This window comes from Canis lupus, chromosome 25 (genome assembly GCF_003254725.2).
Source record: "Canis lupus dingo isolate Sandy chromosome 25, ASM325472v2, whole genome shotgun sequence".
NCBI classification, from domain to species: Eukaryota; Metazoa; Chordata; class Mammalia; order Carnivora; family Canidae; genus Canis; species Canis lupus.
Window position 1 is genome coordinate 26,420,353 of NC_064267.1, and position 15,631 is coordinate 26,435,983.

Sequence of the window (15,631 nt, forward strand, 5' to 3'; positions counted from 1 at the left end):
CTGTCGCCTTGCCAATCTCAGCCTCAGAGAGTTGCCAACAATGAACACGCCATACTTCACTGAGCCCGGTTCACCCCTGCTTTGTATATCTAGCTGACACTGGTGGCAAAGACCTCTCAGAGGTGATTCTTGGAGCAGGAATAGAATCCCATGTTGACCCATGTTCCCATGACATGGGAAAGCCACTTTTACTCCTTGGCAGTTAATTAGAAGCCAATCCTTTTTGTGCCAACAGTCCCGAATCCTCCTGAATTGATGAAATCTGATGAAAGCCAGAAATGGGTCTTTGCAGAAGGTTGCCCATGTCCACAAATGCCTGCATGCAACTTTCAGAAGCTCATAAGCTCCAGGAAACTCATCAGGGATCCATGGTCTCCAAAAGTTAGGTCACTAGCCACAGCAACTGGTGTAGGGGTATGACCCTTGTAGGGAGAGGGTCTCTATCTAGGATCATGCACCCTCTTCTCTTTTCCTGTCACCAAACACACAGCAGGACTCCCTGGGTGCCTGGGCCTCCTTCACAAGGCTCAGAACTCAGGAAATCCCAGGAGGCAGGTTATTCTCTACTCATCTCTGTTTTGCAAAGACAGATGCAGAGAAGATGCTGATCTGTGGTTTGAAACTGAGATATTCTGCTTCTCATCAGCAGTGTGTCCAGGTCAACTTGTACAGGTTTGTAGGAATCAGTTATTAAATTTGGGGGAATTCTGGGAGCCATTTGTTAAGTACATTACTATTCAAAATTAAACCATATAAAATTTAAATTATATAAAATCAAAATTAAATTATACAAAACACAATTAAATGAATTATATTAAAAACGAAGGTAATAATAAATTCTCAGATGTCCTCATTCCCTATTTATTTCACTACCTTTCACTGTTATTTCTGCTTTCCAGGTTGTTTACATCAATCATGTCTGGGTGGTGGAAATGCTGTATAATGATGTGCTTACTGCACATTTCTTCCCAGCCCCCTGTTCAGTCAGGTCACATTGGCAGCTTGAAGTTGGCTAGCTAGGAGTGTTTACACCACAGGAAGAGGCAAGGGCTTCAAACTTGGGTTGATTTGCTTTTTTTGTTGATTGTATGGGCTTCATACAGTGATGGAGAAAATGTTAAGAATGTAGGTTAAACATTAAAATGTGTCCTATGTGTAGCCATTAATAGCACTAAAAAATTGAGAAACGTTTTTTGAGTATTTAAAAACTATTATCCAGTTTGGCAAAGAAGCCAGTGACCTCACTGCCTACCAAGTGCAATTCCAATATGTCTTTGTCACTTCGGTCTTAACATAAATGAAAATACCTGCAACATTCATGCCGCCCCTGTACTTGTATGTCAATTGCAGTCGTAGCTTGACCGTGGATACAAGAATTTGGTGAAAGTCAACAAAAGCACTCTATGGAGAATCAATGGCTCTGTGTTATTTATAATAAAGAATATTGCATATGTTGTTATTATTTGTAAATTATGTGCTACATATTCTTTATACCAGTGAAATTGATAATAAACGTATGTGTGTATGAGTGTGTGTACATTTGTTCCTCGGAGATTGGGTTGTTGAACATTTAGCAGCATACTACTGCTCTCAGTCTAGAAGATACCTATTTTCACCTAACATCCCCACCGCACCACCACCCCCTCTCCCGCCACCGCTGCACTGACAGTTGCCAGGGAGCCCATCAGACAGACAGACAGATACCACAACATTAAATGATTCCTTTCCACATGAATGCACAGGGAAAATAGATTTGAGCCTTTCCCATTAAGCCACCCAAATAAAATCATGAAATGGATTATTTATTACTTTTGATCCCATCTCCAAATGTAATACTACTAAAAAAAGTAAATTTCTTGTGGAGCACCTGGGTGGCTCAGTCAGTTAAGCGTCTGGCTCTTGATTTTGGCTCAGGTCATGATCTCAGGGTTATGGGATCAAGCCCCACGTCAGCCCCACACTGATGTTTCTCCCTCCTCCTCTGACCTCCCTTCTCCCAACCCTTTTCCCAACTCATGCATGTGGTCTCTAAATAAATAAATAAATAAATAAATAAATAAATAAATTTTCTTTTTAGGAACGCCTGGGTGGCTCAGCGGATAAGTGCCGGCCTTCGGCTCAGGGCGTGATCCTGGAGTTCCGGGATCGAGTCCCACATCAGGCTTCCTGCATGGAGCCTGCTTCTCCCTCTGCCTGTGTCTCTGTGCCTCTCTCTCTCTGTCTCTCATAAGTAAATAAATAAAATCTTTAAAAAAAAATTTTTCTTTTTAAAAATAAATTGATTGTGGGGCACCGAGGTGGCTCAGTGATTGAGTGTCTGCCTTCGGCTCAGGTCATGATCTCGAGGTCCTGGGGTTGAGTCCGGCATTGGGTTCCCCACAGGGAACCTGCTTCTTCCTCTGCCTATGTCTCTGCCTCTCTCTGTGTCTCTCATGAATAAATAAATAAAACCTTTAAATTTTTTTTGTACCATAGAAATGGCAGGAATAAAGAGAATCTTACCATGGAACAACTACATATAATCTCTGTAACAATACAAGATGGACTATCTGTAAAAAAAGACAGTGAAACAAGCTGTTTATATACCTACAATAGACTCACAGCCAAGTATTTCACCATAGGTTGGCCCCTTGGGTAAAACAAATAAACAAGGAATTGGTCTATGTTTTGTACAAAGAAAGGGAACTAATTCTTTAAAAAAAATTTTTTTAATTTAAATTCAACTTGCCAACATATAGTATAACAACCAGTGCTCATCCCATCAAGTGCCCTCCTTAGCGCCTGTCACCCAGTTACCCCATCCCTCAACCCCCAACCCTTCTGCAACCCTTTCTTTGTCACCCCGAGTTAGGAGTCTCTCATGGTTTTTCTTCCTCTCTAATTTTTCCCCACTCAGTTTCCCTCCTTTCCCTTATAGTCCCTTTCAGTATTTCTTATATTCCACATATGAGTGAAACCATATGATGATTGTCTTTCTCCAATTGATTTATCTCACTCAGGGTAATGCCTTCCAGTTCCATTCACATCAAAGAAAATGGTAGGTATTCATCAGAAAGGGAACTAATTCTTATTGAGCACCCACATATGCACCAAGCTCTTTCAAAAATGCTATCCCGTTTTTGTTCATTTATTCATTTTCTGGTGCTTCTGGAAAGATTTGAAGCCACTTATAAAAACAAACATGAAATAATAGGAGAGAAAAATAGATGAAGAAATCACAACCAAGGTGTAAATTAGGGCAGAGAAACAAATTAAGGGTAAAGCTGGTACATAGAAACACAGACCATGAGGTGGGGCTACCCAATTCTAGCGGTTAAATGCAAATTAGGCTCTAAGTGTCCTGGAGTCCAAAGCACAAGGTGGGAAATTATTGGTGTGAAGAGTCAGTATCTTTAGGACATCCATTGCTCCAGAGAAGCATGGATTTCCTGAGTCTGGAGCCTGACAGTAATTGTGCAACTCTTACTGTGGTCCTGAGTGGAATGGTGGACAGCAGTCTCGGCTACGATGCTTACGATGACACGGTAAGTTCCCTACCTTGTTTCTTACAGCAGCCATCAGCTCTAGCCTAGGATGACATGCCCTCACCAGGAAAGGGTGCCCGAGCATGATTCTGGAATGCAATCCCTGAGATCCAGACACACAGCTCTCGGACCAACTAGCTTGACGGTGGAGAGAGGTGGGGGAGGGGGGAGGGCATCCCCAAAATAACTAGATTCATTTTTCTCAGTTGTATTCAACACATTTCCTCTTTGAGAAACATAACAAAACCATGATCTCCCTTTGAGATTTCAAAATAAATATTGTGAATAAAGGCAAATTTTAAAAGTTACAACGTGAAATGTGCTTTTTACAAATTACAAGGACTCCTCTGGTGATTCTCACATGGAGAACTGAATAGAGTCTAGGTGGAAATATTGTGGACTTTTCAGTTTTAACTCACCTAAGAATTAGGGCTCTGGGGTTTAATTCTTTTAACCCTGTGAACACCGTGATGTGCTGTTACCAACTAATAAAGAAATAAGACTCCAGGGTAGAAGCAACTTATCCGAGTTATGTCAGTACAGAGTGAGGTCAACGATTGCTATTTCACAAAAACATTTGGTGACTTGCTCAAGGTCACATAGTCAGGAAGCAGCAGTGCTATCTCGAACTCAAGCCCTCTGGTCCACAGGCTGGCCATCTAACCTCTATGTTAGAGAATCCCTGAGCCACAGCTGCTTTGTTGGTGTACTCCTATGCCCACATTCTTTCTAATTCATGGGAGCCACAACCCACTGGGAGATAAAATTAAATTATCATTACTAAATATCGGACTTGGTGATTCCAAATATTTGGTGTTAGTGGATCCTTTTGGGAATGTAGTAGAAGCCAGGAGCGCTCCAAGTGGAAGAGTATGTGTGTGCATAAAAGCTTGCAGACAAGTTCAGAGAGCTCCGAGACCCCGTGACACTCATCAAGGGTCCGAAGTCTCAGAGGTTGGAACTCCCAACTCCATCCATTAAGCGCAGACCACCTCATGTCCTTGAAGACACTACATAAACAGGCGCAAACGTTTCCTGCACTGGAGCAACCCTGAGAGTGAGGACCTCCTGACACTTTGCACCCCAGGTGACTCACTTGCCTCACCCCAGTCCTAGCCCAGCGGCTCAAGTATCAAGGTATGCAGAGGAGCCAGCAGAAAGAGGTAAACGACAAGGAACCCAGAAGAACCTTCTTCTGCAACCTGATTTTTGGAAACATCAGCTCTCTGGTGAGAAAGCACACAGTAGTCTGTGATGAGTGAAGGTCCTGCAGGGTCAGCAGGCAACACAGCAGAGCCTCTTCTATGCCTCAGGCTCCAGCTCCAATCATCCTGCTCAATCTAGTTCTCATATTTGGGCTTGAAGCTGAATGCTAGTTTACAGAAACCTGGGTCCTTTGCTCACACTCCTCCAGCTGGAAGTGGCAAATCCAGTCCTAATGCAGAACTGGCTGGCTCCAGGGCCCAGCATCTTCCTCGGCCAACACCTTGCCTTGCAGTGAGCAGAACACACCAGAAACGTAATCACAAACACCTTCTGCCACAAGGGCCCCCGTTAAAACCCTGGGCACAGCGACAGCACTGAAGCTCTTTGTGGCTAAGGGTCATTATTAAATCTACGTGCGTTTCTACCTTCAAGCTTTCTTCCTCCTGTCTTAATCCTCACTGGCATTCCAGAGCTCGCCCTTGTTCCGTTTCCCTCAAAAACCTTTTCACAGGGTACCTGCCCTGCTCCAGACACTGTCCTGAGCCCTGGCACCCAGAGGGGGATGAAAGAGGACCAGCTCCCTGTCCTGGGGGAGCAAAGGTCCAGAACTCCTGCAAACAAGTAGCCCTTGGCATGTGTCAGAGGTTCACGGGGACACAGGGATGGATTTGGGCATTGGTGATAGAAGAGAAGACAGTGGCACTGATCCCAGGAGTTTGAAGAGGTGGAACTTGCCCAGATGAGAAGGTGGGGAGGGGGTCCCAAGTTGAGGGAGCAGCAGGAGCATGGCCTGGAGTGGTCCAGAGAAGTGAGGCTGGCTTAGTGAAAACAGACAGGGAGGCAGTGGGGGGAACAGGAGATGTGACAGGAAGAGTACTCCAGGCCCAGCAGTAATCGACGATCTCAGTTCTGATCTTCATCTGTGTGTTGTGATTTTCATCTAAGTGCTGTCTTCCTACAGTTTCATGATTCTTTCTTTCTGTAATCTGGCTGGGACATCACCCTAGAACCAGGGCACACCTGCTCTGCTGGGCCTGGGAGTGAGGGTTGGGGGGAGGAGTGGGGTCAGGTCTCTCTGTCTCCCTTGTTACTTCCCCACACACCTGACCCTCACAAACAAAGATGCTGGCCCCTTGACATGGGCCAGACGTGGCTCTGTCTGGCTGCTGCAGACTCAAGGGCAGCAAGTACAGTGAGCTCCCAGGCCAGGTTGTCACTAAAGCAGGAGCTGGTCCTACATTCCTAAGCCCACAGCATGGCTCACAAGGAATTGTTTTCCAGCACAGCTCAAGCTGTTTGGCTGGCCACAGATTCTGTGGGGATGGTTGGGCCCAGAGGATGGCAGGTTCCATCCTGGTATTCCACACAAGGTCAGGGGCCTCACTTGCTTCTGTTCTGGCCTTCCACTTCGTCACCAAGTAAGGGGTCAGGTTTGGGTCTCTGGGCATGCACTTGGAGTCCTGAGAGCCTGAGCCAGCACAGTGAACTCTGCTGGACAGACAGAGGGTGAGGTACTTAGCCCTAAAGCCCCTTACACAGAGGTCAAAAAAATGTGTGTCGAATAAAAGAATAATTGAATGAGAAATGCCACAAAGAAAGAGAAATATAGGGGATCCTGGGTTGCTCAGTTGGTTAAACATCTGACTTCGGCTTAGGTCATAATCTTAGGGTCCTGGGATTGAGCCCTGCATTGGGCTCTCTGCTCAGCAGAGAGTCTGGTTCTTCCCCTCCTTCATGCTCATTCTCTCTGTCTTTCTATCAAATAAATAAAATCTTTAAAAAAAAAAAAAAAAAGAGAGAGAGAGAGAGAAATATAGAACTTTCCAGGACTAAGAGGGGTGGGGGGTAGGGGAAGTTGGGAGAGACAATGGTAAAAATGCAGGGGGTATTTTTCCCCCTAGGATCTACTCCAATCCCCAATCCCAGATGTGAGCTCCAGGTTCAGTTGTCATGTCTCCTTACTCTCCTCTGATGTATAACAGTTTCCCCATCTTTCCTCATTTTCGGTGACCTTGACAATTGCAAAGGTCAAGTAATCTGCAGATTGTCCCTCACTTTGGGTTTGTCTGGTGTTTTCTCATAATGAGACTGGGGTTAAGGGTTTGGGGGAAGAACAGCACAGAGGGGAAGTACTTTTTTCCTTGCACCATAGCCAAAGTTATATGATGCAACACAACTTATCCCTTGAGATGAATCCCGTGATTCACCTGCTTAAGATGGTGTCTGCCAGCATTCCTCACCACAGAGCTACTGTTCTTTCCTTTCCATGCTTTATTCTAAGTCCCTTCTGCACTGAAGGTGAGGGGAGCCAAGCTCCATCCAGGAAGGAGAAGTATCTACATATATCATGCACAATTTTTCTAACTATGGCAACACACTGATAACAATTCTTTAGTTCCTGGGTAATGTTGGGATAGTTGGGGGTGAAAACAGTGGCCCAATAGCAAATGACTGGAACAGTTGTCTAAACCCTAGAATTTTAAAACTCCTCTCCAAATATGTTATCAACTGCTCATTCCTTTTCAGAAACTGATCTCTTAGCCAAAAACGTCATCATTAAACCTGTTCCATCACCCGACCCCCGAAGTCTGAAAAATGGAAAACCATATATTTAAAAACAAACAAAATTTTAAAAGGGCAACCACCAATCATTTGCCTTGAGCCAGACACTCCCCATACATCACTGCTCACCTCTCCTATGTCTGCCCCTGAGGTACCATTACCCTGTTTATAGAGAGACTGAGTAACTTGCCTGGAGCCCCACAACCCTCATGCATGTGCCCACCCATATTCCCACCCCACACACTTCTTCTGTCTTTCCTCTGTGGCACATTCTGACTTTTCCAGCTTAGAAAGCTCAAGAAGCGAATCTCCCTGGATGGCTGAACTTTTATAAATCAAAACCAGAACAAAACAAAACACTCTCTAATGTAGAAATGAACCAAAAAAGGGACAATCTATTCACAGTTGTGGCTAAGATCATATTAATGTCTTCTCTATCTGTAACATCCAAAGTAATGTTCCTGCCCCCTCTCCCAACTACAGGCCTCAGAGCATTGCACAGTTGAAAAGAGTAAGATGGTTGAAAAAGCAAAAGATGCAGAGACTTACCTTGATGATGCTCAGTGGCTTGTCACCATAGCTTTTTCAATCCCAGCGCCCTTGTGATGCAGCAGCCTTCTAGCTGTAACCAGCAACTCTTGATACAATCCCAAAGAAAAAGCCCATCCCTGTTGTCTCAATCGGTTCACGTTGCTCGTGGCTTCCTGCTGGTGGCAAGCACCAGGCAGGGGTGGCAGGCTCACCGGTCTGTGGTCAGAGCCTCACCAGCTTCCCCCAAGGAGCCCCGCCCCTCTCACAGAGCACTTTGAAGGCTTCTGTGGGTTTGCTGGGTCCAGTGGGCACCGCTGACCCAGAAAAACCTGTGAGGAAGGACCATAAGCAGCTGGTCTTTCTCAAGCCCTGGGCCACTGTTCCAATGACCCTCTGCCACTAGAATGTTTTCTCATGGGGTTTTGGTTTAATAACATGGGTGGTGTTTTTCTGCACCAAACTTGGCAGTTAGTAAACCTCCAAGCTAACTCTACAAGGTATTTCACTCTGCTTTGCAGCATTTATCTGCTAGACAAGAAAGAGCTTGGTCTCTGCAGCCTTGTGCCATCTGTGTGAGCCTGGGCAGCCCTTCTCTCAGCCTTGTTGGTTTTGTTTTGTCTTCCAAATAGTGCTGATAATACCTAGTCCAGAGATACTATGGGCACAAATGATAAAGTGGCTGTGAGTGATGAGCACAGAATTGGTTCCCAATAAACACTAACTCTCATTTTTTTAAAAATAGGACTCCAACCAGTCGTTGATTCTGATGGCAGAGCCTCTTCAATTGTGCTACTTCACTTGGCTCTGAAAACTCAGGAGAGCAGAGAATGATGGAGGTGGTGTGGGAAGGACCCTATTATCTGGAGTGGTGAGGTGCTGTCCTCTAGTACACCAGCTGAGGGACCAATAGGACCTCGAAGGTTGCTGAGATAACCTCAGGAGATTTGTGGGTCCAGCCACACATGCTAAGCCACTGCTCACCTATTTTCTGATACAGGGATGAAAGGGAGCCCATGGGCATGCTCCTCTCCTGCCTTTACATCTGGGAACCTTGGTAGTGATAGGATTGAGACAGGCTTGCTTCTACTGCTGGCCTGGGGCCACAGTCCAGAATCTCAGTTTCCTTATGGATTTTAGAACCAAGACAGTAATTTGCTGTGAACTTTTGGTAAGAAAGGGCTTTTTGACAGATTTCATAGTAATAGCAACAAAGAGTTTTTGGATTCTAAGCCCTCTTGAAAACAATCCATCTGATTTCCGCAAAAGGTTTTTGTGACAATAAATTGATTAATGCATAAAAAATATGTATTACAGTGTTAAGTACATAATAAACTCCAAATAACTGGTAGCTGATGTGACTGCACCTAATCTAAGTCCCAAATTTGATCCTTAACACTGCTTTTTCTTATTTTTTCCTTGGTAATGAAGAGCCCAGAACAATGACCCAAACCAACTGTGCTCAGTGAATCATAGCTCTTATTAATTTATTATTATATTCATCTCCTGACACCTAAGAGTTGGATCTAAACATTAAACACAAGTTAAAGAATCTCAAACTCCTTAAACTTTTTATTTAAAAATTGCTGACTTGAATTGCAATTATTTAGCCTTACTATTTTTTTGTTTTAGGTTTTATTTATTTATTCACGCAGAGATAGAGAGAGAGAGAGAGAGAGAGAGGCAGAGATACAGGCAGAGGGAGAAGCAGGCTCCATGCCAGGAGCCTGATGCAGGACTCGATCCCAGGACTCCAGGATCACGCCCTGGGCCACAGGCAGGCACCAAACTGCAGAGCCACCCAGGGATCCCCTAGCCTTACTATTTCAATTCAATTAACACAATAAACTTTTTTGAGCATTTGCTCTGTGGTAAGGACACGTCAGATGCTCAGGGTAGAGATATAAATGAGCATTACCCTCCTTTGAGGGAATCAGCCTAGGGAGCCTGGGAAGGGTGTCTGGTAGACTCACATTATAATGGGATGTGGGAAGTGTGGCTGTAGGAACCCAACAAGGCACAGTATTAGAACAGAGGCAGGAGCAATAGGAATATCAGGGATTATTGGGGGAAGTTACCAAGCAGATGGCTTTGAACATGACTTGTGACTAAGAATCCTTCAAACTCTCAGAGGCAGATACGTATGTTGAGTCTTACTGAACAAGGATGTAGTGATGCTGCCTGAGTTATGTCCCATTATGCCTACTTAAATAAATGACTAGACAAGTGACTTTTGGACAAATTTTATGTACTTGCACCTGATGATATTGAGAGTATAGTGGGGAGCAGGAAATCTACCTCCCGAAGGAGAAAATCTATTTTCCTCTGACTCTGGCTTATCTATTCAAGATTAGAACACAAGAAGATGTGAGTGTTTGCAGGAAGGGGAAGGTAAGCTGGACTTTGTGTGGTCTGGAAAAAAATGTCACCTTTCTATCCACCTCCAGTAGTCAGGGGTCGGAAAAAAAAACAAAAATGGATTCTAGCAGCCACTCAGAAAAGAACGAGGAAATGACCTTGCTCTTGGGTTTCACATGTCTGAGCAGAAGTGAAAGTTAATTTCAGCCATTTTCACCCTCACGGAGTCATAGAATCCATGAGAAAGGCAGAAAGGAGGTGGGGGCAGGACCCAGGGGAGAAGATAGGAAGCAGTGAAACGTGTTAGGTAAGGCTAGGAGTATCCTTTTTAGATATGTTTGTTAGAGAACCTCAGAGAGGGCTCTTAATAGCTGCACTGAGATTGGACTCTGAAACCCCCAGTTTAGTGTTCAGCCTCATTGGCTCCCCTACTTATTTTTGCACTTTTGAGGTGACTTATGCAAAATTTGGAGCTCTGCTTCCATGTATCTACAACAACCTCCTGACACCAGTACCTTTCTGATCAAAATCAAAACCTGTGGTCAATAAAATATTTGAGTAGGAGAAACATTAAAATACTCCAGTCAAAAATTCACTACAGGAATAGTGGAGTGAGAAGCTGGGCAATCTCCCTTTGAAGAAAAGAAGTATAAAACTAGACCAAGATGTCAAAACCAACCATTTCAGGACACTGGAAAATGACCAAAGGCAGACAACAAATTAAGAAGTATTTAATCTTAAAAAACTGCTACTGCATTAGAAGGACCATGAGTCTATGGTCTTCTTGCTTACTGGTTCTACCCCCCATCTCTCAACCCTTAGCTTGAGTGATGAGAATCACAGACTTTCCAGTGGGAATGAATGGTGGGCTTGGTTTGAGGGCTGTTAGTGAAAAACAGTAACCTTACCATCTAGTGGTGACAGATATGGTCTATGATGAGGAGATGAAAATCTGATTTTATGGGTTAAAGGTCATGGAATCAGTTCTAAACAGGAAGTGAGAACCTGAAGTTTTACTTGCTTGAGGTTATAGCCTCTGTTCAGAGTTGGCAGTAAATCACCCAGAAATGTAATGGGGGGAAATCCTGGAAGTAAGAGAGCCATGATATGGTTGAGCTAATAAACACCCCCTACCTCTTTGGCAAAGTGCTATAATGTACATGAGTTGGGGAGAACTGAGAGAGTGAAGCAAAAAGAGAAAACCAAGGGAAACCTAAGGGCTTGCTGTAGATTTGATTTGAATTTGTTCCTCCAACCACACACACAGCTCAGGCAGCTGAAGGTGGAAGGTTACTTATTCAAGGTGACTGAGCATAAGTTCTGTCCAAATAATTGCCTGACCATTAAACAGTGCAGAAACAGGGGTTATCCTTAGAAAGCTAGACTAAAAAGCAAAATAGAATACTCAAAAATAAGAACTGCACAGTGATATCAGTGGCTGCACACCATGGAGGAAAACAACTTCACAATCTAGGTGCAGGTAAGTTGGTTAAAAAAAAAATCAACAACTTTCAGGAAAATAAAACAGAATTCAGAGTCATGACAGTGTCCAATTTTCAACTAAAAACTATCATACATGCAAAGGAACAGGAAAAAAAGTCACTAGATTCTGATTCCAAATGGGCCCAGATGTATTTAGCAGACAGACTTCAAAGCAAATATTATAGTTATGTTCAGGGAGTTAAAGGACAATATGCTCAAAGAATGAAAGGAGTTTATGTTAATGAACCAAGAAGAACAGAATCTCAACAGAGAAATGGAAATTCTTACAAAAGAATCAAATGGATTTTCTAGAGCCGAAAACTACAAAACTAACATTGAAAATTCACTAGATAGGTTCAACAGCAGATCTGAGATGGCAGAAGAAAGAAGCTATGAATTTGAAGATAGAGCAATAAATAGTAATCCAATCCAAAGAAGGATAGCACCGCCCCCCCCAAAAAAAGATTAAGAAAAATGATCATAGCTTTAGAGATGTGCCAGACAATGTAAATGGTTCAAATATAAATATAATAGAGCCCCCAAAGGAGAGGAAAAAGGAAAGGCTGAAAAATAATTTGAAGAAAACATAGTTGAAAATTCTCCACCATTAGTAAATAACACTAGCTTAAAGAGTCAATGCTATCATCTGAGTGTTTATGTCTCCCCAAAATTCATATGGTGAAACCTAATTCCTGGAGTGAAGGTATTAAGAGGTAGAGTCTTTGGTAGGTGATTAGGTCATGCGAGTGGAGCCTCATGTGGGTTGTATAGAATCAAATTCTCTCAGTAGTATTTATTTGGAAAAGAATGAAAATTAGTGCCCAAGAATGAAACAGGCCCAAAAGAGCCCTCCCTTCCCTTTCACCATGTGAGGTTACAGTGAAAACATAACCACCTATGAAGTGGACCCTCACTAGACACCAAATCTGCTGGCACCTTAATCCTGTACTTTGCAGCCCCTAGAACAGTGGGAAATAAGTATATGTTGTTATAAGCCACATAGTCTATGTAACATAAATACAAAGAGATCCACATCTAGACATCATGGTCAAAATACAGAAAACCAAAGAAAAGAGATAATTTGCAAACAGCAAGAGGAAAAATAATGCATCACATTATATGGTAACAATTCAACTCAAGATCGACTTTTAATTGGGAACAATGGAGGCTGAAGGGCAGTGAAATGCATATTTAAAATGCTAAAAGAAAAAAGTACTGAAGAATTATCACCTAAGAATTTACTATCCAATAAAATTATCTTAAAAATGGAAGCAAAGAGGTGTGTTTCTCAGTTGGTTAAACATCTGCCTTTGGCTCAGGTAAATGATCCTAGGGTCTTGGGATCAAGCCCTGTGTTGGGGCGGGGGGGGGGGGGGGGTCCATGCTCAGCGGGGAGTCTGCTTCTCCCGCTCCCTCTCTTTGCTGCTTCCTCTGCTTGTGCTCTCGCTCTCTCTCTCCATCAAATAAATAAATAAAATCTTTTAAAAAAATAAGAGTGAAATGAATCCTTTTACAGATAAAGAAAAGTGAGAGAAATTGTTTTTATCTGATTTAAACTACAAAAAGAAAGAAAGAAAGAAAGAAAGAAAGAAAGAAAGAAAGAAAGAAAGAAAGAAAGAAAAAAGAAAAGAAAAGAAAGAAAGAGAGAGAGAAAGTAAGAAAAAAGAAATCCTTCTAGCTGAAAGAAAATAGCACCAGGTGGTAACCAGTTCACAAAAGGGAATGAAAATTGCTGGAAATGGCAAGCATGAAGGTAAATAATGTAAATACATTTTTTTCTTCTCTTAACTTTTAAAAACACAGAGGATTGTTCAAAGCAAAAATTACAACATCACACTGAGGGTTTATAGCACACATAAACATATATGACAATAATAACACGGAGGAGGGATGAGAAATGGAGCTATACTAGAGCAAAGTTTCTTTTTTCACCAAAAAAAAAAAAAATCAGTTTTCATTTGAAGTCAATTGTGATAAATTGAAGATGCAAAGAGGTGATCTTACCAAGTGAGCATAGTAGGAGGTCCATAGTGCTTGTCTCTCTCTTAAAAACAACAACAACAAAAAAAAAACACAACACAACAAAAGTACAAATAAAGAACTACAAAAAAAAAATGAAAATAGCACTGAGAGAGCTCTGGAATACAATGAAGAACTTGCAGCAATGCAATGGAGCACAAAACCAAGAATGGCTGCGTAGAAAAGCATGGAAAGTATCTTATCTGGACCACCTTATGCCCCTGATATAACTTGGTATCAAAAGACATTCCCTCAGCATGACTTCCTCATATGTGGAAAAAGGACATCAAGAGAATCTCAGCAGACCTTACCAATGCTACAGGCACCCAAATGCTTTTACCACCAAAGACTCCCACAGTATTTATTGTTGCTGACTTCAGATGATGAAGCTACCTGGAGTTGATGCTGCTGTGCCCCCTACCCAAAGAAGAAGCCACTGCTATGCCCTCTCCCTGACCCCAAAGAACCACTGCTGTGCTCCCTGCCCTAAGAAGGAGCTGCTGTATCCCCGAGGGCTGGGGCTGCCATGCCCCCCACCCCCCTGCCCAACAATTGCATGCATGCCTCATACCTTAGCTCAGCAACTGCTCAGTGTACAGTCATGCTTCAGACAATGGCATGACCACCACAACTGCACCTGTGTTGTTGATTCTAGAGCCATGGTCACTTGACATTTGCCTACATCTTAGACAGCAGTGCTCCTGCTGCACTGAGCATGTCTGAACCCCTGACTCTGGAGCTACAGATGCCTTACACATGATCATGCACCAGACCTGGTATTATGACCACTTCACTGCACTCAGACATTGGTGCTACCACCATAGTGAACATGACTGCATATAAACCCAGCACCAAGAAAGATCTTCTTGTCCACAACATTCCCCTGTAGAGAATAAAGGGAACAGGAGAATCCCAAAAACCTTTGCCAACAGAGACCCCAACACACAAGGACCCATCACTGTCACTGGGAAGACCTGAAGCCTTGGGAACCTCTGCAGTCTTTGCTGATGCTGACCTCAGCTGCTGGAGCTGAAACAGAGGATACACCACTGTGCCTTCCCTAGTTCTAAAGCTAAAACCATATTCTGCACCCAGAGCTGGAGACGCAGCATCTCACCCATGCAGTGCCCTAGAATCCAGCCACAGATGAAGCTCTTTCCCCACCAAAGCCAGTTTGGAAAGTCTGGAAGAGGTCTTCCTTAAATGTTCAGACATCAACACAAGGCTATAATGAAAATGAACTATCAAGGAAACATGCCATTACAAAAGGAACACAAAAATGTCTTGATAACTGATCTCAAAGAAATGGAAATCTATAAATCTTTGATAACGAAATAATTGTTTTTTTTTAAGGAAGCTTAGAAAGCCATAAGAGAATACAGATAGATAACTCAGTAAAATCAGGAAAACAATACATAAATACAATGAGAAGTTTAACAAAGAGATAGAAGTCATTTAAAAGAACTGAACAGCTGAAGAATGTAATTAATAAAATGAAAAATGCAATAGACAGCTTCAACAGCAGACTTGACCAAGTAGAATAATCTGCAAACTCAAAGACTCAACAATTTTCAATTATCTAGTTAGAGAAGAAAAAGGAATGAGAAAACATGAAGAAGCTTACACGATTTATGGAAACTAGCAAATGAATCAGTTTATGCATAATGGGGTTTCTAGAAAAAGGAGAGAGAGAACTTATTTTAAAAAATAATGACTGAAAAATTCTCAAATCTTGGGAGGAAAAGAGATCCAAATTCATGAAGCTCAAAGTCCCTAAATAGGATTAGCCTAAAAAGGACTACATCAAGACATAGTATGATCAAATTGCCAAAAGTCAAGGGCAAAGAGAACTTTGAAAGCAGCAAGAGAAGAGAGACTCATCTAAGAAAAACCCCATAAGACTATCAGTGGATTTCTCAGCAGAAACCTTGCATTTCCATAACTCTGGAATA

At 42.7% G+C, this 15,631-nt stretch overlaps 1 protein-coding gene across 1 annotated transcript in view; it reads right to left on the bottom strand.

Annotated features, from left to right (window-relative positions):
- Positions 1 to 8,016, bottom strand: part of BLK (BLK proto-oncogene, Src family tyrosine kinase) — a 72,355-nt gene extending 64,339 nt beyond the window's left edge. Inside the window, exon 1 of the mRNA XM_035720499.2 lies at positions 7,842 to 8,016. The gene's annotated coding sequence lies outside the window, so the exon portion shown is untranslated. The remainder of the gene's footprint in view (positions 1 to 7,841) is intronic.
- Positions 8,017 to 15,631: the final 7,615 nt, after the last annotated feature.